This window comes from Podarcis vaucheri (genome assembly GCF_965113315.1).
Source record: "Podarcis vaucheri genome assembly, chromosome: 14".
Taxonomy (NCBI): Eukaryota; Metazoa; Chordata; class Lepidosauria; order Squamata; family Lacertidae; genus Podarcis; species Podarcis vaucheri.
In genome coordinates, this window is record NC_138752.1 from 37,224,172 (window position 1) to 37,251,344 (window position 27,173).

Sequence of the window (27,173 nt, forward strand, 5' to 3'; positions counted from 1 at the left end):
AATGGTTTCTCTCCTCATTGTTTGAAAATATGGCATCTATTTGTTCCTTGTATTTAGTACTAGTTGGACTATACAAATTCCTTGTGAGGCAGAAAACAGAAGTAAGGAGAAAGACAATAGGCTTTATATTTGCAAGGCTGGACATCAGTTTTAGGGGTCAATAGGTGCGGAGTCATTAGAAGTCAGTTTGGGCAATATTAGCTTGTAGTTGGAAGTTAAGTACTCATCTTCCAAAGTTAAGTTCCATATTCAGTTGGTAGAATATCATTTTTCAATTGATGGTGTATATGTTTTAAATAAAAATGATAAATAATTGGGTGAGTTCTGTTTGCATTTCAAGGCAGCTGAGATGGTGGTATGGAGTACTTCTTTATGGCTTGATCAAGATCTACAGTGGTACCTCTGGTTACATACTTAATTCGTTCTGGAGGTCCGTTCTTAACCTGAAACTGTTCTTAACCTGAAGCACCACTTTAGCTAATGGGGCCTCCCGCTGCCGCTGTTCTCATCCTGAAGCAAAATTCTTAACCCAAGGTAATATTTCTGGGTTAGTGGAGTCTGTAACCTGAAGTGTATGTAACCTGAAGTGTATGTAACCTGAGGTACCACTGTATAAGCAATGACTCAAGTTTTTAAAAACCAAGCAGAAGCAGTTTTCCTTTCAACTTTTGTTAACCTGGCTTTTGAATTACTACTGTGCAGATAGTCTGAGGCTGGAGATATACTTGGCTATTCCTGTGAATCTCTTATGATTCAGGCCACCCCCAGGAGTTATTCTGCAAGTCTAAAAAAGACGTTTCTAATCATTGTTTTCCCAAGGATTCATTAGACCAGTGTTGTGCAGTGATTTCCAGGCAGAGCTTGATAAGGGAGAAGATATTCTCCATTTTGTGTTTGACTAGGATAATGCAGATGGCCTTTAAACAGTTGGGAGGCATCTTCGTTCAGCACAGAGACTGCACTGGAAGCCAATCATGAGCCAGGGGGCAATAGCTAATTTGCATACTTATTGCTACATCATTTGCATGGATGTGGCATTATCCTTGACCCCTCTGTTGGGGCACTGTGTTGCTCAGCTGATACTGCTCATCCAAAACATGGACTGAGACTAGAAGTGCTTGCTAAAGACAGAACACTGTCTATTCAACTTAGTCTACAGTAGAAGATGCCTCTTATTCATTGTGGTGTTTTCCTGTCACTAGTCTGAGGCACTCTGAGCAGCATATGTGGTGTTATATCTCTCCCCTTTTAGACTTAGGTGGAAATGCCCAAGCTCCACCTTTAAATGGTTTTGTTTGAAATTCTGCATGCAGGCAAAAAGAAGTCTCTTTCAGAAAATAATTTATTGGAATATGGGTGTATATTTAATCCTCTATCTCAAGAACAGACTCTCTCAGTAGGCTGTGGACTCTCCTTCATTGGAGGTTTATAAGCAGAGGTTGGCAGGCCATCTGTCATGAATGCTTTAGTTGAGATTCCTGCATTGCAGGGTATTGGACTAGATGACCCTCGGAATTCTTTCCGGCTCTACAATTCTACGATTCTACGAAAATGCGGGGATGCCCATACTGAGGGGTTGTGGTGGTCTTAAGTGATGATTTACCACTGGTTCCTGTGAGCTGTAATATTCCTGCTATGACACCAGGTTGTTTTTGGCTGTCTCTGTTGGCTAGTGTAGTCTTCATGTCAAAGAGAAGTGCAAGTCTCTTCAAATCTTTTCTTGGCTGTTTGCTTTGATACCATTATTAAATGTAAACATTGGAGAAGTGGAATCTCTTTAGTGTTCTGACATCTCTTGGTGTGAGGCAGTGATTCCTACACTGGATGCCAAAGTTCATTGGTATGCCATGAAAAGACTGAAGAGTACATGGAACAAAATAAGACATCATGTTGGATGCAGCCACCACTGGGCCCCTCAAGGTGAGGAGCTTTTGTGCAGCACTGTTTTCCCTGATGCAGCCTGTGCTGCAGCTCATGGGCATGTGAGCATCCCAGATGAATCAGTGTTGCCTGGAAAGCATGGTACCATCCTGAACCTGACAGACAGGACAAAGGGAGAGGGCAGCATGCCAAGAGAGCAAGTATTATTAACCAAGCTATTCTGCTATTGCAAGGAAGATGCCTGCCCATTGGTCAAAGAATGATCAAAGAACATAGACACTCTGCTTCCACAATACTTCTTTTCTTTTCTTTTCTTTTCTTTTCTTTTCCTTTTTGGAGTAAGATATGCCTCCAGTTTTAATTCAGAAAGAACCAAGCACCTGTGCTCCAGGTATCAAATTAAGTAGAATAGTCTTCCTGTTGAGTCAGAAGTTGTGCCTTTCTTGCACTCCCATTCTGAAACTGATATGTTCACACATGAAATACTTGAATTGCCTACTGAAAAATCTCATTAAATAGAGATAAAAAATAAATCATCACCAGAGTCAAACAGTGCAATGAACTTGATCACCTATTGTGTCCTCCCAGCTTTTTAACCTTTAGTAGCCTTAGTCTTAAAACTTCTGGAACCATAAGAGCCATAAACTATTTTTTTTTTTTAATGGTCGGTCTCATTCTGCTCTGCCATATTTTAAAAAGCTCTTCTGTTGGTGAGAGGGACTATTTCCATGTTTTTCATTTCAGCCACCTTAGCTCTGGTACTCTTCATGCATGGCTAAATATTTGGCTTCTACAAAGGTCCTTTGCCTATATCTTAATTCTCTCTGAGCAAATTGTTTTGCACCTTCGTCTGACTTTTAATGTTTATTTTAAATAGCATGAAGCCAGGTACGTGCTCTAAGTCAGGTAGGGGCATTATGGAACCCATCAGGAGTATGTGTTTCCCTCCCTTCCCCTAAAAACTTTGGAGTACTCAAGTGAATCTATCTGCATATGGGCAATGCCAGGCAAGATGTAAGCATGTGCAGGGGGATTTTGCAAATCCCTTGGGATATGCTGTAATTGCCAAATGGCTTCTGCATCTCCCTGCAAAGAACTGGATGAACCCGGGGGACAGAGAGTGATTTGAATCAAATTTGACATAGTATGTACCCAGGCTGTGCTGAGTAATCCTGCAATTTTTGATTCTCCAAATGAAAAAAACAAAACAAAACAAGTCTTAGGATCTAGCACTAAGATCACATGGAGCACTGGGCAGGTCTAGAAAGTCTCACTTTAGCCCACCATGAGCATGTAATGTAACGCCCTAACAGTGTAACCTTTATCTGTACATTGTAGGAGAAGATAGGCAAACTATTTGTTAGGAAAGTATTTCTGCTGTTATTGTCCTCCTCAACAAAGGAGTCTTGGAAAGCTTCTAAGAAATTCCAGCATGCACTTCAGTGGAGAATAATACAGTTGTACCTTGGAAACCGAACAGAATCCGTTCCAGAAGTCCGTTCAACTTCCAAAACGTTCGAAAACCAAAGGGCCGCTTCTGATTGGCTGCAGAAGCCCCATCAGACGTTCGGCTTTCAAAAAATAGTTCACAAACCGGAATTGCTTCCAGGTTTGCGGCGTTCAGGAGCCAAAACGTTCAAGAACTAAGCTGTTCGAAAACTAAAGTACGATTGTAATAATCATAATAATGGTCAACAAACCATTGTTTTCATCTGTGAATCACAGCAGTGTCAATTACATGGTCGGTTGACCTCTTGATCAGCAAACCTTTACTCTTTAAAGCTGTCAAGTTTCTTTGAAATTGATAAAACTTGGTGGTGGCCCTCAATACTTGAACAAACCTGAGACTTCGACGCTTCACAGAGTTCCTACACAGTAAACTGTTCTTATCTCTCAGTAATCTTCTAAAATAAGTATCTAAAAGTGTGGAAAATGAGATTAAGAGTGGGAACCAGTGTGGTGTAGTGTAGAGGTTGGAATGCCACACTATGACCAAGAAAGTTCCAGGTACAAATCTTGCCGGAGCTGTGAAGCTCACTAGGTTCAGTAAATACCTCTTGGTCTCAAGTCAGTCTTCTACACCTCAGTGCTCTCCTGGTGATTTCTGTGTGTTTCCTTGATTGCTTCTCTGATGTATGCATGTTTACAAGCTGCTGAGTAAGAGAAAAGGTTAGTACTTTGCACTCTGCTTATTAGAGGGGAGAGCTAGAGCATCTGCACGCTATGTTCCTGGGTTGAAGCAAAATCATAGTGCTTGCCTAGGGGTTGGCTAGGGGTTGCCTAGGGGTTGCTTGCCTTTTAGTTGTCAGAGCTATCTCATATCAAGTTGTCTTGAGGGAAATAAGACTAGTCTGAAGTCAGACAGAGCAAGACACCCTTTTTGCTCAGGCCAGTGAGTGACCTTGAACTTTTATAAGTGACTAAACCGACTGGCTTCCCTATAGTTTCTTCATTTCGTCACTGCTGGGTAGGTGGGTGGCTTGTAGGCTGACTCCCCATCTGACTTCTATCAGTCTTCAGATTCATTATAAGCTTTGAACCCTGAAACTAATTCCTGCCCCCAAGCTTCTTTTTTTCTTGGTCCATCCCCTTTGATGCACAGAGGATGACCTGGACCAGGAGACTCCATTCCCCTACTGGTTCTCCTATATCAGATGTCATGGCTATTTCTGGCTCCTCAGATACAGAAGATTCACTCTGGAGTTTGATGGGAGCTGGAGCCCAAAATATCAGGGGCCACAGGTTCTTTCTTCATCCCCATGCAATAAAACTCAACAGATGCAGAGCAAAGCAACAGTACTTAAAGGCAGGGATGGGGAACCTGTGGCCCCTGATATTTTGGGCTCCAGCTCCCATCAAACCCAGTTAGCATGGCCAAGGATGATGGAAGTTGTAGTCTAGCAATGTCTGTAGGGCCTCAGATTCCCCATCTGTGCTTTAAGGACACTGACAGCTCTTCAGGTGAAATGGGGTCAACTACTCTGGGACTATACTACCCCATATATCCCATAATGCAGCCATAGCCCACTTTCTTGGGAGGTATGCAACAAAAAAGACCTCTTCCTAGGACATTTTCTATGTTCCTTGTTATGTATTCCACAGCACTGTGCCGGGATTATGAGAAGCTGCCATATCTGCATACTATATGGCTTCCAATTTAAGTGCTTTAGCCGCAGTAGACTTCACAATTTCAGCAGCAGTACTTTTATTAGAATATGATTTAGGTAGTGTTAGAAGGAGGCAGCAGTTGTTTTGAGCATCCTTGGAGACAGTGCAGGTTGTCCTGTATTTGAAGAAGCACCTTAGCTTTCTTTGCTTTTTCTTTCTCTTTGCGAGTAGTGATATGTGTTTCATTGTTGCTCTGTGTGTCTTTTTACAGGCCTCAGAGCTTGTGCATCTTTAATGCTGAAGGCCAAAAGGGACTAAGATATACATGAAGGTCAAGGATTCTGTGCCAAATTCTCATTATAGCTTTTTCCAAGGACTCTTTTTGTTGGTTTTTTAAACAGCACCAGCAGCCTCAGCTATATAGTGCATTACATCTGCGAAATTCTGCATGGTATGCAAGATGCATAACTGACTTAGTCAGTAATGAAAGCCTAAGTAAAAGGAGCATCTGTTATAGAACTGGCTCTGCCTGTTCAAACTGTTTCTGCAAGCATTCAGACCACACTAAGTTCTTTGGGCATGACCATTTACCATAGGATTCAAGTAAAATTAATTTTCTGTTCTTAAGTCATACAGGCTTGGGTGGCCTGATTGCTCTGAGACTCAAGGAGGTCTCTGACCAAGGTAGTTAATTGGATTGCAAACACCCTAATTTGGCCCAGTGAAAGATTCCATCTTTTATCTCTTTTGCAACTCGTGTGCTAAAGCAGAAGCAATGTCCCAGTTGGTTTACATAATTATCGCTGTACCCTAATCCAAAAGCTTCACTTGTATAATTTTATTCTTGCAACAACCCTGTTGGTTAGGCTGCAGGCTCATATACACAAATGAGATTCAGAGAGTGTTTTCTCAGGTTCCAGAATGCTTATGCTTGCTGACTTTTCTCAAATTGTCTGCAGTTAGCTTTAATTTCTCTGTGGAGTTTTGAATCCCATCTAGTAGAGATGATCCTGCTGCTGTTCATGACCCCTTATTCCAAGTGTGGGGAACACCCACCCACCCCAGATGTTGCTAAACTGCAACTCCCATTGGCTCCAGCAAGCATGGCCAGGGATGATGAGAGTTGTGTTTCAGCCAAAGGTTCCTTGCACATGCCATGTCCAGGGAGGATGAGGAGGGCTCTAGGTTTTTACTCTTGCCAAGGATGTCTGATTCTCCGCAACTCCAACTTCAGGAAACAGTTACTGCAGGATAACTGATCCTGTATGTAGCATCTGGGGGCTGGTTCACAGACTTAACACACGTGGAGGAATAGGGGGACTGGACTTGTGTGCATAGTCAAAAGGAAGTACTTTTTCACACAGTGCATACCCTTTGCTACCAAAAGAGGCAGCGATGGCCCCCAACTTGGGAGGGCTTTAAAAGAGGATTACATAAATTCATGTAGGATAAGGGTAACAGTGGCTACTAACTCTAATAGCTTTGTTCTGCCTACGCTGTTTGACACAGTATGCTTCCGAATACCTGTTGCTGTACCAAGAGTTCATTTCCTTCTAGTAAGCATGATTGGTCACTACAGTCCATTCCCACCCTACCCATATGTGCCAAGAAGTGCTCTTGGCATGTGAGCTGCCCTCTGTCAGCATTCTCCCATCCCTTCCTGCTTGGGCTAATCAGAGTGGGGCGTTAGGCAGCAGTGGCTAGTATGCTGGGCATGGCCTAGCAATGAAAGGCTCTGGGAAGTGGGGAGGTTGTGACAGGCTCAGGTGCTCAGCATCTCTCTGCTGAGACTACAGAGTGAGAAGGTAAGGAAGAAAGAAAGTGTCTACAATTTGGGAGGCCACAGAAGTGGATTGATAGGGATGGGGAAGCGAAAGAAGCAATGGGTGATTGTTGCTGCAAAATGAGGAGGGAAAGGGATCTTCCATGTGACACTTTAGAAATGCTTCGGGATTATTTGACTGGCCAGATTACAAAAATGTTTTGATCCCCTGGTGTCCATCCCCTAGTACTTTCTTAGTGTGTGTCTGCTATGTGCTTTGAGGGCATGTCTCCCCTTTACTTTGTGTAAGCAAACTCTTTTTTAGAATAAGGGATAGTAGCCATCCCTTTTTACATTGGATGCTTGGCACCATCTGAATTCTGATTAACTTCAGTTAGATTTTAATGGGCAAGTAGCCTCATGCCCCCTTCCCTGGTGCTAATTCATATGCTCCTGATGAACAGAGAAAGCAAGTTGTTGTCAAGCCAAACCCACAGGCAGCGATGCTCTTCCTGCCTTCTTTTAGTGAGAGGTTGATGGGCTCCATGGAGATCGTCTTCAGTCTTGCCTGAGGGCGCGCTTTCCATGCAATGTGGCCTGGGGGTTAGTGGAGACAAATTAGAGAGCTCCTCATTCGCAAAAGCTTTCTGAATCCTCATGCTCTCTGAAGGGAATAAGAGAAGGAAGTGAAAAATGCAGGCAATGATGACACTATAACGCTGCTTACTGTTAGCCTCTTTAGATTTTTATATTCAATTTCCATCAGTTTCCCGTGGGCTAGAAAATGTATTTTGCATTCCTAGGCGCCAGCAGCTCATTTGGCTGGATGAGTGGGGGGGGGCAGCATCATGTTTCTTGGCCGTGGGTGTCTGGGATTTCCCTATCTTTTCCTCCTTTGCGTAGACCCTACAATTCCCGCTCCCTGGCTTTCAGGCATAAAATCACCTTATGGAGAGCCATATGTAACTCGTGTAGCTGGTAGAACTAGGCCAGCTTCAGTGCCTGACTTGTATGTTGCAGTCCCTCTGCCAGCAAAATAAATGCTTCTCATTTAGCTGGCACTGGATCAAGCAACTAAAGAGAAGTCCTTATTAACTACTCTGGAAAAATAAGCCTCTTTCATTTGCATCACAGGCCTTTAGTGTTCGAAGTGAACATAACACACATCCAGATAGCCTCTGCATCCACGCTTAGGACTCTATTGAAGTCTTTGAAGAGCAGAGAACAAGCTGACAGTTTACCTGGATCCCAAACACCTGCCTGATCCCAAGCAGAGAAGCAGCTGCTCTTCTGTATTGATGTATGGTACAGCTTCTCAGCTGCAGTACTGCGGCTGTCTGGCCATGCTGAGACCTCTGTAACTCCCACTAGCTAAACCTCCTTATTAGTTGTCACCAGATTGTGCAAGGTGCAATAATTCAGTACAAACAAACGCAACATCTGCTCGCAAAACAGTCATAACCTGTGGCTAACAAAATAGGCAATGCAACTTGTCACTGTGCATTGATTGGGAATTTCTGTTGGACTTGTGGAGCTCCCCCCCCACCCCCAGTTAATAGCTCTCTGCAAGATGCAAAACTGCACTAATAACTGGTTTTTGTATTTGTCTGTAGGCATAGTCAGGACTGAAAGTACATTGATTTGAAGCAAATAATGTTTTTGACATGAAGGGGTATAAAGCAGCCCTGGAACATATAAGACTTGATTGCTATAAGGCTTAAGGGAGCTGCCTTGGCACTAAGTGGAACTATGGTCAAAGAAGATAGTTTTCCATGTTTCCCTTGACAATAATGTTGGCAAAGTCCATGAATATCTGGTTCAGAATGGTCATGTACTCAGCTTGTAATGTTTAGAGGCACTACAGATCAAAGTCTTCCCCCAAGAAGCTTTTCTCTAGCTCTGAATGTCAAAATGTGATGCTCCAAATGCCCAGTCAGCTTTCAGTCTGAGCAGGCTGCTTTGTAGGAGGTGCATGTGCAAAAGTGTGTTCAGTGTGAGAGAATCTTTCATTCAACAGCTAAGCAAATTGCGCAGAAATTGAAAGTGGGTTGTTTGCACAGGTCTGCCTGAGCTGCGATTAGTGCCCAAGACGTTGACAAAAAGAATTGATGTCATTTTGACGGGTGGTTGAAAATGATAAGACAATACAATAATGTGCAGCAAACGTTATGAGCTGTGAGAGAACTCTCAGAGAAAGGTACCCTTTTTCAAAAGAGTCATCTGAAAAATTCATAAATAATTCTGAGCTGGTTCGAAATTGAGTGAAAGGGGTGGTGGTTTAGCCATTACTGGTCTCCCTGTATGCAAAACGAGGCATAATCTGACTGCTGACAAAGAACCCAGACACACCCAGCCTTTTCTAATAAAAATAACAAATATTAAAAGCAAATATATAAACACATGCAGGGTTTACTTGTCAAAGGCCCCATCTTCAGAGTGAGGAACTTTTCGGTTGCAACCCACAATTCATTTCCTGAGCTGAACCACTTCCACTTGCTCAACATAACTTCGCCCCTCTCTCCTTTCTTTGTGCCTCCCCCGCCCCCCCAAAAAAATCTCCTCTGAGGGTTATGCAAACTTCTGGAACAGATTGGGGGGCTGGGTGTGGGAGGAGAGGAAGTTTTGTGTGGGTGGAAATTGTTCCACCGTCCCACATAGCTCCTGTTGCTATTTTCCTCTCCTGGGGGAAGGGCTGTAACTCATTGGTAGAGCAAATGCAGAAGATCCCAGGTTCAGTCCCTGGCATCTTCATGTAGAGCTGGGAAAGACTCTTGTCTGAGACACTAGAGAGCCACTGTCAGTTGGTATAGACTGTACTAAGCTAGAGGGACCAGTGATCTGACTTGCCTATGAGGCAGCTTCCTATGATGCTGCTGCTGCTGCCACTTCACCATACCTGGTAACGATTTTAAAAAATCAACACCAATCATGAGTTTAGAATAAGCACATCTGTATGCTGGTGAAGTACATGTGAAACATACAGGCCTGTATATAGAGCTTCTTGGAACAGTGAATCAAATCTGTCTTGTATAATCTTCATTTTACGGCTCTTCATACCCAAGGGCCCAATTTTACTTTAATAACAAGCTCTCCATAATTTATATACTCTCTTCGGCTTTATAAAAATGTGGGCAAAAGAACTAGCACAGAATTTGCATAGTTTAGCCTTAATTTTCATTGTGTGGCCATAATTTTTGATACTGAAGTCATGGTTTACTTCTCATAGGAGTGGGTACATTTCTTGTGTAGCCAAATGTCTGCCTTGCCTTGAAATCTGTTTGCCTTGGGACTGTCAAGAGGCAAGGACTCCTTTGCATGGGGGAAACAAAATGATTCCCTCGACCCTGAAACTTGAGTTTCTGGGAATGCATTTGGGAATCGCTGCACAAGCAGAGCATTTTCTTTCTCACACACATATACTAAGGACCCCCTCTGTTTAGCTCTGGCAGCTAGATGTAGTGTAGTATATATTACAGTAATTAAGCAGATTATCAAAAACTGCAGAAACCTGCTCCACTACTATTGATTTATTGGATAGTAATAAAATAAATATGAGTGCAAATGTAAAATTTTGTATTGCTGACATTCTTAGGCATAGTTCTGTTCAGATGGACTTTAGGGCTGTAGTAGTGAGAAGAGCAGGCTTGAAAGACTGTAAATCAATGACATGATACCTTGCCAGAGGTAATATCTGTATTTTAAAAGATTGCATTAATAATGTTTCTTGGACTGCAGTGGTAAGGTGCTGGTAAGATCTCATTTGGAGTAAAGCTCCCACCACCTTCGCATTTGGGGGCACCAGCATTGAATAGGGATATTGGAAGCTTTGAAGCAAAGGGACAAAGATAGTAAAGGTAAAGGGACCCCTGACTATTAGGTCCAGTCGTGGCCGGCTCTGGGGTTGCGGCACTCATCTTGCTTTATTGGCCGAGGGAGCTGGCGTACAGCTTCCGGGTCATGTGGCTAGCATGACTAAGTCGCTTCTGGCGAACCAGAGCAGCACACGGAAACGCCGTTTACCTTCCCGCCAGGGCGGTACCTGTTTATCTACTTGCACTTTGACGTGCTTTCGAACTGCAAGGTTGGCAGGAGCAGGGACCGAGCAATGGGAGCTCAACCCGTTGCAGGGATTCGAAACAAAGATAGTTGCACAGTCTAAAAGTCACCCATACCAAGGAAAGTACACTACTTTTAACACACACAAAAATACAGATGGGAAACGTGTTGATTTTCACATTTTGTTTTTAAAAGGTAAGATGTGAGAGAGCCATTATTTACCCATATCTACTAGAATAGCAACACTGGATTTAAACTGTAGACATGTAGATTTTAAGTTAAATGTTAGGGAAGCCTTTCCAAATATAAAAAGAACCTCCTGTTTATTCATTCTGTTATTGAAGGGATTTCTTTCCCACTCTTCAGCTTTAACAAGCCCTCAAGGTGGCTTATAAGAGCAATAAAAACAAATAAAATAGAATTAATTAAAACAGGCAATAAAAATGCAAATGAGAAGCACCAGCAACCAGGAATTGCAAATGCTATTAAAAACATGGGCAAACTGGATGGACCTATCCTGGTGTCTGAATGATGGCAATGTCAGTACTAGGAGAAATTTCCTAGGGAGGGAATTCCACAACTGGGGTGCCATAGCAGAAAAAGCCCTCTCTGCTGCTCTTGCACCTTTTGAGGGAGGTACCTGGAGAAGGACCTCAAATTAAGGTTTTAATTGATAGACAGCTTCATGTAGGAGAAGGCTGTTCTTAAGGATTTATGGATTTTGTTTATGCTGAAGTTTTGAAAGTGTGGATGGGCAAATATCAAGTCAAGAATGGCATAGCTATAGGATAGCCTATTTTAAAGTAGCAGCATAGACTAAGGTATCTCGGGGTAGGGGGGCTTTTAAGTTCCTAGATATTGTGATGCTTGTCCTTCCTGCTTCCCTGTATGCTGTGTTCACCCCTAGGCTGGCACTTTCCATGGTAGGGTAGCAAGGTCACAGTGGATGACAGCACCCATCTGTCTAGCAAAGCTTTAAGTCTTTTGTTGGCTCTCCATCTGTGACCTGTAGGCCTACAGCATCTCATCACTTGGTCTCCCCCGCCCCCTGTTCCAAGCACATGTACTGGCTTGTGCCAAGATTACAAAAGATTTGTTTGCAAGAGGCTGTGCCTGCAACCAGAGTTGTAGCCTGCATATAATCCTTACCACTACTGTATTGCTGACCTTGTCTGTGTTCTGCACATGGGGAAAGGTTAATTATGTGCTTAATGGCTGGGGTGGGGGAAGAATTAGAGAAAGTTGTGAGTGGTCCAGGCATTCTCCAAAGCACATTTGTTGGAGAATTCATAAACAGCTGCAGAACAGTTCTCCCAGCTGATGGCTAGAGATGCAGCTGTCTGAGGAAGGGCATATAACGTGTGAAGGGAGTTGATAAGAAAGGGGGTCTACTTGTCTGTTATCAAGGGGTTCACCTATTGCCAGAAGCATCATACTTCTCAGTGTAGAATGCCAGTTGTCTGGATAATGGGCAGCAGGTGGATGGTTTGTGTCTATAATGCTGCATTATTTTGGGGGAGAACCTTTTGGAGATTTGTGAGCAGTGGGGGGAATTGACTTACCTGCCCATCGTTTGGGCACCTCAAGCTGTCCACACAGCTTGGCCAGAGCAGCATTTGCAATTCTGAGCTGAATTTCCTTTTCTCCTTGCTCAGCTCGCAGTTTGAGCGTCCCTTAACCTAGGCAGTGTTTTTTTACATTCTTGTGCTGGCTCTTAAAGTATCTGATAACGGTGCTATTCCTGGAGCTGCTGCGAAGGGACATTTTGCTGGCACTGGGGAGGGCATAAGCTGCTACTCAGAGGCTATACATAAGCCTCTCTAAGAAATGAAGGTAGGCAGGAGGAAGGTAAACAAAATAATTTTGCCTTACATAGTGTTCAAACTGGAGAGAAGAAAACCCCATGAAGAGAGCAATAAGGAGTGCCACTCTGAATAAAATTGTACTAGCCTTGTAGGGCACAGATCGCCATCCAGGTGCCCTAGACTCTGAGCATTTTCTTTCTTTTCTTTCTTATTAAAAGTAATTCTTTAGCCCTCTTCAAAAGAATGTTATGGGACAAAATGTGCAGATACCTTCTAAGCAATTTCTTTGAAATCAGTGGGGTTTTCCTAGTACTGAGGAATACTCTGTTATTAGACAGCCACAGCCTCTTTGTGTTTGTGTGTGTATAGGAGAGGGATGTGGTGTCTTATCTCCACAACCAGTACCAACAGGACCTAGGTGACTTCCCATGGTAAGATTGTCAGGGGTGGTTGCCTCTCTTAATTTTGTGTTCTCCTACACTTCCCAGGACAATTATTTTGTGTTATGCTATGCCCCTTCCGTGGCAGCCATCCTGTGACTGGTGCCCCTAGCACACTCTCAAAATTCAAAATGTCCCCACTAGTCTAAAAAGGCCCCTATTGCAGGACTTTCCTGGAACATCCTGGCTGTTGATTTGCTCCAGAGTCAATCAAAGTGTGTAAACCTATCACTTACCTGTTAGGACAACAGTTCATGATGGGTGTTCACAAATCTGAACAGAAGTAGCACGGTGGGTGGAAATGGTGTTACAACTTTCTGTTCACGTGTTGTGTATTTGAGAGTATTTTAAACAGATTACTCCCATGATCCAATATACACATCTCTTCCTCAGTCAGGATGGTTAACATGAAAGACAGCAAATGCAATGTAGTGGTTAGACTAGAGTGGGGAGGCCTTGGTTCAAATCCCCAGTCAGTTATGGGACTTAGGGAGCAACCGGGGATGGGGGAGAATGGGAGACTACCTTAAGCTCTTTAGAAGAAAGGCAGGATATAAATGTAATAAATAATAAAAATATATATTCCTTTAACTCCTCCCCCTTCGTTCCACAACCATTTGTAATGTAGATTTGAATGGACATTTCTCATTATCGGTGGGAAAATCAGAGGGTTGTGATTGTTGTAGTTACTCTGCATTTTAAAAGCCACTGGCAAAATTGTGTGATCTTGGGTGGGTGGGCCTATCTGCCACATACAGCTTTCACTCTGTCATGATATTGATGCCTGTAGATCATAAATTGATGATCATAGTGCTGGCTTGGAATGGGCCAGGGGTGGGGGGAGAGTGATCTTAGTTCAGGGGCCTCTAGTTCAAGTAGCTCCTGGCTGACAGACACTGGCTCAGGCTGGTGTTGGAGCCAGAGTCTGGGTTCAGCACCACCGTGGCTTCTGCTGCTGGCCTGCTGATTCCTCCTCCTCTGTGTGCCCTGGTCATGACACTCCCCAGACATGAATATGCCCAGCCTCTTTGCCATGGCAGAGGCAAGGCAGCTTCCAAAGTGAGAGACAAGTGCGTGCTGAGCTTTGGAGGCTGAAGTGCAGCGGTTGGCTGTACTCTTGAGATGTATGTAGCGGAGGTGTGAGTGATCCAAGCAGACAGCTCTGCTGACCCATTTCCCCCTCTGCTCTTCCTCTTGACTTTATTTACTAGTGCTACAGATTGCAGTGTAGACCCCAGCTGAATAACAATCTAGGCAGCCAGTCGCTGGCAAAAAAACCCTTCATCCTTTACAAGCCAGGGCTTACCACTCTAGGTTTGGCAAATGGATAACTAGATTCTTCAGGGAACCAGACATCTGTACCGGCTGCCTGTTTTGTGGGTGCTTCAGCTTGGGAAAGGTCTTGCCTGAACTAGCTCCATTTCACCCAGAATTCTAGACTCTTTTCCCAGAAGCCTTCTTCATATGCACATTTGAGCCTGGTTTGTATGTTATACTCTTCATGTGGAAAGTAGCCACATGTAAGCCAGGCTCTGAAAGCTGAGGATTCTGTGTTATCCCAGATGCAAGTAAAGAGGACCATAGAGCCATTGATTGCTTTTCTCCATCTGCTGTTTATCTCAGGCTATCCTATCTCTCCCTTAGTGACTAATTGCCCCTAGGTGTTGAAGTGGGGCAGAGCAAAGATAATTAGCTGCTTTTTGCCATATTAATCAGAAATATAGGAGTTCCTGAAGTGTAATTGCATTTGGTCTGAAACTGGAAAACCTAGAGTGACACATCGCTCAAGTCCTTATTTGTACTTCCTGTCTTAAATTGAACTGGTTTTCCGCACTAGCTTTTGCTGCAAAACAGGTTGGATTTTCACTACACAGATGCTGAGATTTGGAATGGCTCCACTTTGTGCCTGTATAGAAGCTCCGATGAGCTTTCAAGCTGCCACTCTTAACTGTTTCTATGTCTAGGAAAGACCCTGGTCCCAAACAGCTTGTCAGTCAGTGTGGACAGTACTGAGCTAAATGGATCAGTGGTCTGATTCTGTGCAGGGGAAGGGCAAGCTTTTTGGTTGGCATAAAAGTATTGTGCTACTATTGCTTTCAAACTTTGGGTGCTGCAAGAAGCTGGCTAGCTTATTGTGGCTTGAGTTTTCATAGGGAAGGTTGGAATATATCCAAAACTTCCAGTGGGACATTTGCAAATCAAAGCCCCTTGGCTCAAAGCCACTGTCCGCAGTGCTAAAATATGCTTGGAGGTTGATTCTAGCCCATTGAACACATGGAGGCACTGAAGCAGTTCAGTGTTCTGCTCTTTGAGAACTCTCTTCCCTTAATTGCACTAATAAACCATATGTCAGGGTTGCTTAAAAAATAAATAAATAAGAGAGAGGCTGCTAAGGAGACTAGGAAACTTCCCTGCCTGTGGAAAAATGAGCTATCAGAGGAGTTGGGGGGGCAGTGGGGGAGCAAATTTAAAGCATTCTTTGTGAATTATGGATTTCAGACGTCTGCTCTTCTACGTGGAGCTGTTCTGAAGTGTGTGAAGGTCTCTGATGCCTCTGTGCTCATGCTAGGAACACAGGATATGAACCTAGGAAGCTATCATATACTGAGTCCGAGCATTGGTCCATCTAGCTCAGTGTTGTCTACACAAAATGGCAGCAGCTCTCCAGAGTTTCTGACCCAGGGGCTTCTCTCAGCCCTGCCTGGAGATGCAGGAGATTGAAATTCGGACCTTCTGCGGATATGGCAGATGTTGTACCACTGAGCCATGACTCTTTCCCAAGAGACTCCCCCCTGGTATCAGAAGAGTTGGCCCTGGAGAAGCTCAGTCATTCATTGAAAATGTGCAAATTTTGGCATCAGCAGTGAAATCTGTTTTGGCCAACATTGTCCTCTTATCTCATCAAGAAGAGCCAATGAGATGCTGCTGGACCCAGGAGATATTACCCTTTGCCATTGCTGCTGCCCCTGAGCATTGTATCATACCGTACAAAGGCAGAGAGAAAAGAACCACAAGAAGCTTGGCAAGGAGATAGGGAAGAGGTGTTTTTTACCAATATGTGTTGCATAGCTTAATAAAAAAGAAAAGAAATAGAAACTGTTCAGTTGGATACTTTCTGTTGGGAAGAGCTTCTAAAATTAGCATGAGAAATTAAAATGCTCTTACAATTGGCCTTCAGCCTTTTTTTCAGAATTTTCCAAAAATATTTAGATGCACGTGTGTGTGTGTTTACAGTGGGCAGTGTTAGAAGCCTGGTTCACATTCATATTAGCCAGTAGCACATAAACTGTCTTGTCTTGATTCAAGGTGCGGAAATTGTGATCACCCCAATTATAACTTACAGAATCTGGACTTCATTTGGGTCTGAAATGCCCCAGAGGGTAGCAAAGCCCAGGTCCAAAGAGGGACAAAAACAGCACGCCAGACTCAGTCTAACAAATCACATTTTAAAAGGCATAGAAAAGGCAATAGTTTGCATGGTGGCTACAGGAACTCATACTTTTAATGACAAACGGTACAGATCTGCAATTAGCATGGGATTAATTGCTTTGCATTATTTCTTTGAATGATTTGGTAGCAGTGAGATAAAATGTAAAAGAAACTTGAGCTAAAACAAAAGACATGCTGTTAAGAAAGCTTGCACTACAGAAGCGGTGAGCAAAGTAACTAGTTGTGCTGCTGACATAGTTGGTGGTTAAATGACCTGACTTCCCCTCAGCGCCTTCCTGTATGCCTCTTGATTCTAAATGCCGAAGACTCAACATGCTAAATCCACTTCTCTGCACATTGCTTGTTTTTTGTTTTGTTTTAAACCAAGGTTAAAGCATCATTAAGCTTCTCTGGGAGGTTAAATCTGGCAGTTAAATTATTAAATACAGCGGTACCTCGGGTTAAGAACTTAATTCATTCCGGAGGTCCGTTCTTAACCTAAAACTATTCTTAACCTGAGGTACCACTTTAGTTAATGGGGCCTCCTGCTGCCACCATGCCACCACCGTGCAATTTCTGTTCTCATCCTAAAGCAAAGTTCTTAATCAGAGGTACTATTTCTAGGTTAGCGGAGTCTGTAACCTGAAGCGTCTGTAACCCGAGGTACCACTGTATGTATACGAGGTAAACAAGCATAGTAATATGTCCTTTAAGAAAAAGTCCTTGGCATCAGAAACTAAAAGCCTAAACTTAACACTTAAACCCTTACAACACTTAAAGGGGTAATTGAATTGGAGTTCTCTAAACATAATACTCTGGTGGGTGAGACCGACCATTCACTAAACAGTGGTGAGATTTCCATATGCCCTGTTTACTTTCATATTTTGCTTTGGGGATGTTTAACCTTGTTCCTTTGAGGCTGCTCTGACATGTCCAGCATCTGGCTTCGTTATTTTGTTGGTAGGTTCTTTATGGGTACATCTTTTTTGGACTTCTGGTCACCTGTGCCACCTTCTTGTCGTTCTTAGAACACAAGGTGAGTTGTATCAGGCCTGTGACATTGTTGTTGGCTCTTCAGATGTGGCACTGTCAAATTAGGACCTTCTCTCCCTTATTATTGATGCAGGTGCCATTCATGGGACTCTTTGTCAAGGCCATCCTTCTCATTAGTATCCAAGTCCTGTACTTCAGTTGTCTTATCAGCAGGTGCCAGAGTCCTTAACCTAAACAAACTTTGTTGTTGCACTGAAGCTTCCCAGTGTGCAAGGTCAAGCCATATCAAGCCATACTTTGTTCTTTGTTCTTGTTTAGCTTTCACAGCTTTTTAGTTCTAAGGTTCAGGAATATAATCTGAGTCTGAAGTCTAAAATATGAATCTGACGGTATCTGAAATATGAATCCAGGGCAGGAATGGGGAGCCTGTAGTCTCTCAAATATTGCAGACTACAGCCGCCATCAGCCCCAGCCAGCATGGCCAGTGGTCACAGATGATGGGAATTGTTATTTGAAGGGCCACAGGTTTCTTATATTGGCCTAATGTCTTTATACATGTGAGTCTGGGATCTTAAATATGAGCTTTTGACAATCTTAGGACCAAAGTGATAATATAATTTAACAAACATGCAGTGTACTTTATTTTTTTTATTAAAAAAGTATCAAAGTTCAGTTAGGTAAGGAATATATGAGCCCTCTCCTCTTCCCTGCCTTTATATTCAGGATTATTCATATGCTATCTCATGTTCAGTGTAAGTACCGTATTTTTCGCCCTATAGGACGCACTTTTTCCCCTCCAAAAATGAAGGGGAAATGTGGGTGCGTCCTATGGGGCGAATGCAGGCTTTCGCTGAAGCCTGGAGAGCGAGAGCGGTAGGTGCGCACCGACCCCTCTCGCTCTCCAGGCTTCGCGGACCTCTCGGCAAGCAGCGGGAACGCTCCCACTGCTTGGGGAGAGATGCCGGCATCCCGAAGCCTGCGCGCGCTGAGATCAGCGCGTCCAGGCTTCGCGGATCTCTCCTCAAGCAGCGGGAACGCTCCCGCTGCTTGGGGAGAGATGCCGGCATCCGGAAGCCTGTGCGCGCTGATCTCAACGCGTGCAGGCTTCGCGGATCTCTCCTCAAGCAGCGGGAACGCTCCCGCTGCTTGGGGAGAGATGCCGGCATCCGGAAGCCTGCGCGCGCTGATCTCAGCGCGTCCAGGCTTCGCGGACCTCTCGGCAAGCAGCGGGAGCCACCGCTGGGCTCCCACGGCTTGCAGAGAGCTGCCTGTTTGGGGGCTGGGGTCGGGGGAAGCTCAGGCTGCCCCAGCCCCGCGCCTGGGGGAAAAATAATTTTTCCCCCTTTATTTCCCCCCCAAAAAACTAGGTGCGTCTTATGGGACGGTGCGTCCTATAGGGCAAAAAATACGGTATATAATGCAATAACTGGAGAGAGGATACTGCATGTTTCAGGGCGTTGCACATTGTTCCCTGCTCACCTCTTTGAAGGCTATACATGCTACATGGATCTCCCATAAGGACTTGCCTTCTGCTCAAATCTGCCTGCCTTATGAAGTTAGGTGAGGACCCTTTATGCTAGAAAAATGAGGTAGACAGTTTTAAAATCCCCATATAGTTATACACTGTGGGCCTGAAACCTTTGAATGGCAGAATCCAGTTTCCTACGTGTTGAAGTAAATGCTTCCTAGGAACAACCTCATTTGCCTTCTCTCTCGTCTCAGATCCCAGTGCCAACTGTGGCTTGATCTTCCAAATTGTCCCTTTGGAGCGCAGACATTTACTAAATAGCTCTGTGAAGTAACTGAAAGGAGAGAATCATTAAAATAGGTTTGGTTTCCTTCTTGCCTGCCGAGAAATAGTGGCCCACTCCTTTGCAAGTTGCCTGTTACAGCTAGCGCTAAACTAGCCTTAGCAATTTTTCCCCCTAGAGAGGGATGCAATTGCTGTCAGATTTAGCCATTTGCCGTAGAGAATAACTTTCCCACTGCCTGGTGGGTGGAGGAATGATCTTTCATTTCTGCAGTGTCTGTAACAGCTGCATGTCCCTTCATCCCACCTCCCTCCCACAGGCAAGGCAGAGGCTGTCAGCTGGTTTTAAGCATGGCAACAGGCTGCACTCTGCACTCCTGCTGTTGAAGCAGCTAATTTTGCATGTGCTTGCATTTGCCCTAAGATACTTTCAGGAGCAGGAGGGGGAAAGGGAGGAGGTGGGAAAGGGGAGACTGTGAGGTTAATGGAGAACACTCCAAATAGTCAACTCCCCTCTGAGCTTTTCCAGAGTCTAGAAAACCAGACAGCTGTTTTAGTTATTCTCTCCCCTGACACACAACTCATGCTTGTCCTTGAAGACTGATGGTGCTCTGGTTCTGGTGGTGTCCTCTGACAAATGGTGTAGGATATAGCAAGGGACCAAATCTTATTGTGTACTGTGGCGTTAGAGAGGGCATTTTTGTTTGCTGTTGCAAAGAGAAGAAGCCAATATGCTATCTAAGGCCAGGATCTAAGCAGCTATTGTGGAATCTGAACTTTCACTTTCTTTGAACAGCAGACTTGAGGGCCCTATCACAAAATCACTCTTGAATCTCTCTTCTGTTTCAAGAAGAGATTTGCTGTGCTGCATCAAAGGACAGCTGTTTGAGAAATGCAATGCCAGAGCCTCCCTAGGCAGTGCGAATAATGCACTCAAAAAGTTCTGAGATACATTCAGTTGATGCCATTTTTAAAGGGTTGCAATGATTTGTATTTTTTTGGACTGTGTTTCTACTGCTGATAAAATAACCCTTGCAGATAGCCATAATGAAAACTGAACTATAAAATAACATTTTGCAAGTAGCCCTCCTGTCCCATTAAAAGAAATAATAATCCAAAAGTGACTCTAGATTAATATCTGCATGGAGCAAATGTGAGAAAACTTTCAAGTTCCACAGAATTCATCAGGCTGGATGTTATGCTGGAAACAAAAAGCATGGGGAAGAAAGTAAAATATATTGTGGGCTATCTGAAAAGGTAGTTTGTAATAATTTTTAAATGGAATGATGGAGGTATTGCATTAGCTAGGTTAGGCAATGCTTGAGGTTTTAACTTGTTTTTGCTTACTATCCACCCAACTGAATAGTTTTAAAGAATATGAAAGCTTGTGAAGTACATTGCAACCTTTTCATTGGTTCTTATAATGGTATTGCCCTGTTGTTTCTATTAAAACCTAAGCAGCTCAAGTCCTATGTAATAAGGCTTTTTATCTATGCCTAGTGACACACATGCTCTAGTGGGGGGTGTCTTCTGTGTACCATTCAAATAGCTGTCAGCCTGCCTCCTGCCCAGTACAGGAAAGAGCAAGGCAGAGGCAAAGGGAGTCTCTCAGTACAAATAAAGCTGTAGAGACTGCCTCTTGCCTGGAGTAACAAGCAACTCTGATCTAAGGAGCACTGTACCTCATAACCTGCTGTATTGTTAAGAGCTTATTCTCCTCTGCCCAGAAGTGGAAGACTTCTCCAAACTGGTTTGGGCATACATTTCTCAGCTTAGACAAAATAGGCACGAGCCTTGTCCCCACATGCTGTGTCCTCACACCGCCCCTTCTCTCCCCACCCCAAGAGCAATGCAATTCAACACTTCCTGGATTAATTGACCACAGTTTCCTGTGGCATTAACAAGGAAACTGGTTACCAGGGCTGGAACAAACCAGGTTCTTAAACCACTGTTTAAAAACCTTGCTTGTTCTGAACCTGTGAGCTTGTGAGAGCTTATACTTGTCTAGAGCTGGCGTGCCAGACAGAGATAGAAAATCGGCAAATGGAAGCAGGTGGGTGGCCCTCCTTTTAAAGTTAAGCCCATACGGAATCAAGTAAAAAGTGAGAAGTTAATTAGCATTTCCTCTGCCTTGAGTGTGATAAAGCTTTGTGGTGGCCTGTAGGGTAGCTGTGCCCAGCAGGATTCTGTTATTGAAGATCATCTGATGCTGTTCTATTCCCTCAGTTACTGTATGTGCCTTTCTTTTTTTTAATGTGCCTCAAAGGCAGACGGGCTGTGAATTTCTGTCTCTAGAATTGAGCAGATTAAAAAAAATGCTCTTAAATTATGGACAGTATTTTGATTGTCATTGAAGCAAGGAATGAGGTTAATGCTAGAGAATCCCTTAGGTTTGCTTTCTTCATGTTCTATTTGTGCATTATGTGTGAATTCTTCCCATCCCATCTTTTTCTATGCCTTGCTCACCTTATGCACCCAGAAAATTTAAATTCTTTTACTTTGATATATTACGCTAATTTACCAAATAAGCACAATTTCTTATTTGGCATAATTTGGGATTTTTGCTATTTTATTCTGCTTCTGCTGGTGTCAGGAGCTGCCAGGAATGTATAGATCTGTCAACTTTAGGGCCAGCAGAGGCTGAAGCTCTGCATATAGCTGTAGTGAGGGAACTGAGAACAGAAGCAAAATTTCCTCCTAAAATGAGAACTGAGTTGAGAGCTTGGGGCCTTGTTACTATGAAACTTATGAGACTCTTCCGGCTGGCAGCTCTCCGTCAGGTCTTAGGCCTTTCCCAGCCCAGATACCCAAGATCATTTTCATTGGAGATGCCAGGGATAGAACCACGGACCTTCTGAATGCAAAGCAGGAGCTTTACTTCTGAGCAATAGCTTTTCCCATTGATGCAGGATGCATCTGTGATTTGGAATAGTGTTTCCAGCAGTGCTTCTCCCCATCTCATTCTCTGCCCACCCCAGGCTGCAGCCAGGGTGACTCACTTTGTGCAGCAAGTTGGCAGCAAATAAGCCAAGGTGGGCACTTGCTGAAATGCTTCAAAGACTTCAATGGCAACTCTGCAAAGCTGTCATCCTTGGCTCTGAATCGCTTTGTCTTTGCTTAAAAGTAGGCATTTTGTGCAGTATTTTGTAAATCTGCTCAGTTGTTTGGTCTTTCGCCAGTTTTTACTTTGCACCAGGGCAACAGTAATCAAGCTCCTCTTCAGAACTCACCTTTCATGCTGTGATCTCTAAAATGACAGTGCTTGTTAATGGCATAGGCTACCACTTGCCCACTCTTTTCAGCATAGCACACTGATTTTCTGTCATCACTAAAGCACTGGGGTGTTGCGATCCAGAAACCTTGTCATGTTACGTGAATGCGGTGGGAGACAAATCCTTGTACTTTAGGTCCCTGCTTGCAAACTGTTTACTTCCTGCCCTTTTGGACCGGGATTTGTTCCCTCCTAAACTTGATCTAAAGATGAACAGGTACCAGTAGGCAGTCCACTAATTTTGATGGTATAAACAACAGCAGATGTTCTGGTTAGGATGGCCCAGCAGGCTGCTGACAGCATGATGCTGGGCAGTCTCCCAGCAAAGATCACAGCCGTGTATTGCGCATGTGCTGAAGACCACTTTGGACCCTGCCAGATGCCAGTGAGGGTTGCGGAGAAGCAGAAGCTTCACTGCGCATGCATAGCAGACCATGCACCATTGCAGATTTCTTTATATACTTATTCATTCAGTTTATTGCTGAGAACTCCTCGAGCATGGTGGATGCAGGTATGAGCAGTGAACCTGGAAGGTTCAGATCTAGCCTCTGTCATCACCCCCTTCATATGGTCAGGGGGTTGTGCAGAGCTTAGTGATCACAGACTCACTAGAAGGCCTTAGGCAAGGTGCTGTTCTCTTGCACATCTGCAAAATGAAGATGTTGATACATAGGAAGCTGTCTTATACCAAGTCAGACTGTTGGGATACCTAGCAAAGCCTCCTGCTCCCCAGCTGTGGGAGCCCAGATCCTTCTCCTGCTCGCGTGCCATGGCAAGCAGAGAGTTGGAGGCTCTGTAAAACTGCTTGGTTGAGGCGAGGGCAGCCACACGCTCCTCAGCCAAGCAGTTGAAATAAGAGGAGGAAGGAACAAACTGCGCCTGCGCTGGCCAATGCAGCTTGATTCTCACTCAATGCTGGCCTGAGGGGCAGACTGCAATGGTGGTTACACTCAGCTGTACAGTGATACTTCGGGTTACATACGCTTCAGGTTACAGACTCCGCTAACCCAGAAATAGTACCTCGGGTTAAGAACTTTGCTTCAGGATGAGAACAGAAATCGTGCGGCGGCAGCGGGAGGCCCCATTAGCGAAAGTGGTGCTTCAGGTTAAGAACAGTTTCAGGTTAAGAACGGACCCCCGGAACGAATTAAGTACGTAACCAGAGGTACCACTGTATATTGCTGTGGCTCTGAGTTGCTCTGCATCCAGCTGCTGGCTGCAACTTGTTTCTCCGTTGCTGTGCTGGGTGCTGGAGGGACTCAGGAGCGGTGGCAGTTTCAGTAGCTATATACCGCTGAGTGAAACCACCGTTGTGGTCTGCCCCTCATACCAGTCCTGGGCAATATATTGATATATCACCCAGGCCTATTGGCTGGCAGCAGTTTTCCATGGCCTCACAGAGGGATCTTTCCCAATGTTATCTGGAGATGTCAGGGACTGAATCAGTGGCCCCTTTGCATGGCAAGCATGTTCTCTACAGTTTGTTGTAAGGATGAGTGAGATAGCAAATGTGAAGCACTTTGAACACTTTAAATGCACTGTGTGGATGATAAACACTCTTTTTATCAATCCCTGCCATCCCAAAAGCTTGGGGCAGGTAAGCAAAGATCAAACATCTTATTCAAATTTATCATTTTGTGGGGAGGTGGGGACTCAAAAGTTAAGGGCATGATGAGCACCCCAGGAATTGCTAGGAGACCTTTCTGGATAGGGAAGCATGGGTGAAAACAAGGGTGAGGCAATGGTAACAAGAGACAGCTTTAAAGCAGTGTTTCCCAACCGGTGTTCCGCGGCACACTAGCGTGCCGTGAGAGGTTGGCTGGTGTGCCGTGGGAGGGAGTCGGGCGAGTCGGGCGGTGAGAGGCGGCGGCGGCGAGGATCCGCGTCGAGCCGGGGGCGGCTCCGCGGTGGTGGTGCCGAGGTTTCTCTCTCCATTCTCCCCTCACACACACACACAGGAAGATCAGCTGACAGGACCCAGCCAATGGGGCGGCGGCGGGGCAGCGCGTGCAAAAGGGAGGAGCGCGAGACAGCGGACGAGGAGGAGGCCGGCATGTCCGGGCAGCAGCAGCAACAACAGCAGCAGCAACTCCCGGCGACGGCTCCTCAAGCCCCGGGCAACCCTACTCCCTCACCGGCCTCGGCCGCCCTCCTGCTCCACCCGCCGCCGCCTCCCCCGCCGCCGCCGGCCACCTCGGCCCCGCCGCCGCCCCCTCCTCCGCCCGCTATCACCGCCACCACCACAACAGCCGCCGCCGCCTCAGCTGCCGACGTCCCTCAGTCCCTCGCTTTGCTGCCTCCTCCCCCCCCACCCCCAAAGCTTGGAGGTTCCCCGGCAAGGGGGAGGGAAAAAAATTAAAAACTTTCACTTTCGTGCGTCCCTCCCGGCGTGACACTGCGCGCTGATGTCACGGGGCTGTAATGGTGGTGTGCCGCGAGATTTTTTTTCTTCAAACAAGTGTGCCTTTGCCCAAAAAAGGTTGGGAAACACTGCTTTAAAGTATGGACTTGGATCAGAGATAACTCAGTTGGTTAGAGCGTCATGCTGATAAAGCCAGGGTTGCAGGTTTGAACGCCACACGGGTCAGCTGCTTATTCCTACATTGCAGGGGTTGGACTAGATGATCCTCAGGGTTCTTTCCAACTCTGTGATTCTATGCTTGAGAGACCAATCTGGTGGGCTCTTGCCGCAGCATTAGGCTTTAAAGAAACTAGCCTCAGAAAGCTGTGAAAGAACAATCTGAATGTTGGTTGTCAACTGAAAATTGCATGAAAAATACAGCTTTTAATTAACCGGTAAAAAGATATTGCATCCTTGGCAAAAGGCTGATACCACCATATGGAACTCTGTTTTTGATACCATCTTCGTGTTCCATCTCATTCACAAACAGTTGCCGTTTAGAGGGGCAATTCTGAACATAAACATGCTTCCCCCCTGTGCCAGTGATCACTCCATAACTCAGCCTCTACTGTCATAAAAGTCAGGAAGGCACTTAAGCAAGGGTTCAGGATGTAAAGGGCACCCTTGTGATTTCATCCCCTATTTGAGCTCATCTGAAAGGATTTTTCTTTGCTGGAGTTTCACTGTTGAATTTGTCTTTTATACTCCATGACTATAAATTCTTCTGTTGAACTTTCCCACATTTCCTCTCCACTCTGGCCAGCAGGTGTATCTTGGCAGTTTTTCACCCTTCACTGTAGCATGTGGCTTTTGCTCCTTGATCTGTTTTGCCAAGTGTTTTTTGTGTCTTACAGGCATGGCCTACATTGGGCTCCCTTTTCTGCTTGTTATCTGTTCTTTGATATTGGATAATTGATGGGAAATGTTTCTGGATGTGCGAGAGTGAGAGATTAAACCACAGCTTGGGGCTGAGGGATCTCCTAGGTTCTTCTCCTGCACAGTAGTTCAGTGACAAGATTTGTGATGATGCCAGAGAGAAAAAGGGCTTTGGAAGAAGCATATAAATACATGTCAGAGATGTGAGTCTCCTGAACTTGTTTACTCAGTTCAGGCAGCATGTTAGAAATTCTCCAAAGCATGGTATGGAGGACTGAAAGTGTGTGGTGTGTTGACATTCACCCTCTTCCCTCTCATAGACCACAACAGCTTAGTCTGGGAACTTACATAGAAGTGAAGGCTCCACCCCTTCCTGGCTCTCAGTCAGGCCCTGATCCGTGTTTCCATGCACTTCCCCCAAAGTAGCCTCATCAGCTAGGCACTCTGATGGTGTCGCTAAAGTTCTTGCCTGACTTGCTGTCCCTTCTGCTCCTGTGACCCTGCGGAAAGCTAAAACTCTTGAGACTTGGCAACCCTAGTGTGCCATGAGGACAAGGAGAGAGCTTTAGTTTTGAGAGATTTCACTTTTTACCTCTTTCATGAGATTTGGTGCCTCCAAGTGTGAGATCGGATCCCTAAAGGCAGTTCAACTTGGTGTCCTCCCGAGTTAAACTGAGCACTAGGAAGAAGAGCAAGTAGCCTGTGTTGGCTTAAATGCAGTGCAGGGAGACTGGTGACATCACAATGTAGCCTCCTCCTGGTAGCCTAGCTGAGCTACTGTGCAAAATGACAAGTCCACAAAAGAAACTCAGCTGCTGGCCCTGTAACTTCTGCCTAACAGACACACCATGAAGGGCTATGGTCAAGGGGCTGCGCAGAGCTTAGTGATCCATCGCAGGCTGACCAGAGCTAGCGAGCTGAGAGGTAATGTGGGCACAGCGGGAGAGAAGGCAAAATGGGCTTAGCAACAAATATCAAAAGTCTGCACCAGGAGAAACTGGATTGTGCAATATGTGAATTATGTAGGTCAAGGAATTGGCATTTATTATTTTACATAATTCTGCTCCTAGTAGCCATGGGTAAGGATGAAGAAGTTTTGTCCCCTAAGCTACTAGCAATCCTTTTGTGCTCCTCCCTTCAGTGCACTTTTGTGTTCCTCCCCATTAGCATAAACTATAGTTTGCTGCAATGTCTGAATCAGCAAGTTGTGTAGCGCTAAACTACAATCAGAAACTCACCTCATTCTACTAACAATAGTTTGCTAATTTGGGTAGGATTGCTTCTTGCCAAAGGGAAGAAGCACTTGCCACTGGCGAGTTAAATTGTGGTTGACTGATTACATGGAAAGCAAAAAGGCAGTCCAGACAAAAGAACTAACAGCAAGGTTGTAGGACAGGCAAC

At 44.8% G+C, this 27,173-nt stretch overlaps 1 protein-coding gene across 3 annotated transcripts in view; it reads left to right on the forward strand.

Annotated features, from left to right (window-relative positions):
* CAPN15 (calpain 15) overlaps nt 1–27,173 on the forward strand; it is a 90,246-nt gene that overhangs the window by 33,436 nt on the left and 29,637 nt on the right. Inside the window, exon 1 of one of the 3 annotated variants that reach the window (XM_082199061.1) lies at nt 26,550–26,696. The exons of the other annotated variants lie outside the window; for them this stretch is intronic. The gene's annotated coding sequence lies outside the window, so the exon portion shown is untranslated. Of the gene's footprint in view, nt 1–26,549; nt 26,697–27,173 lie in introns of those variants that run through there. 3 annotated transcript variants of the gene reach the window in all.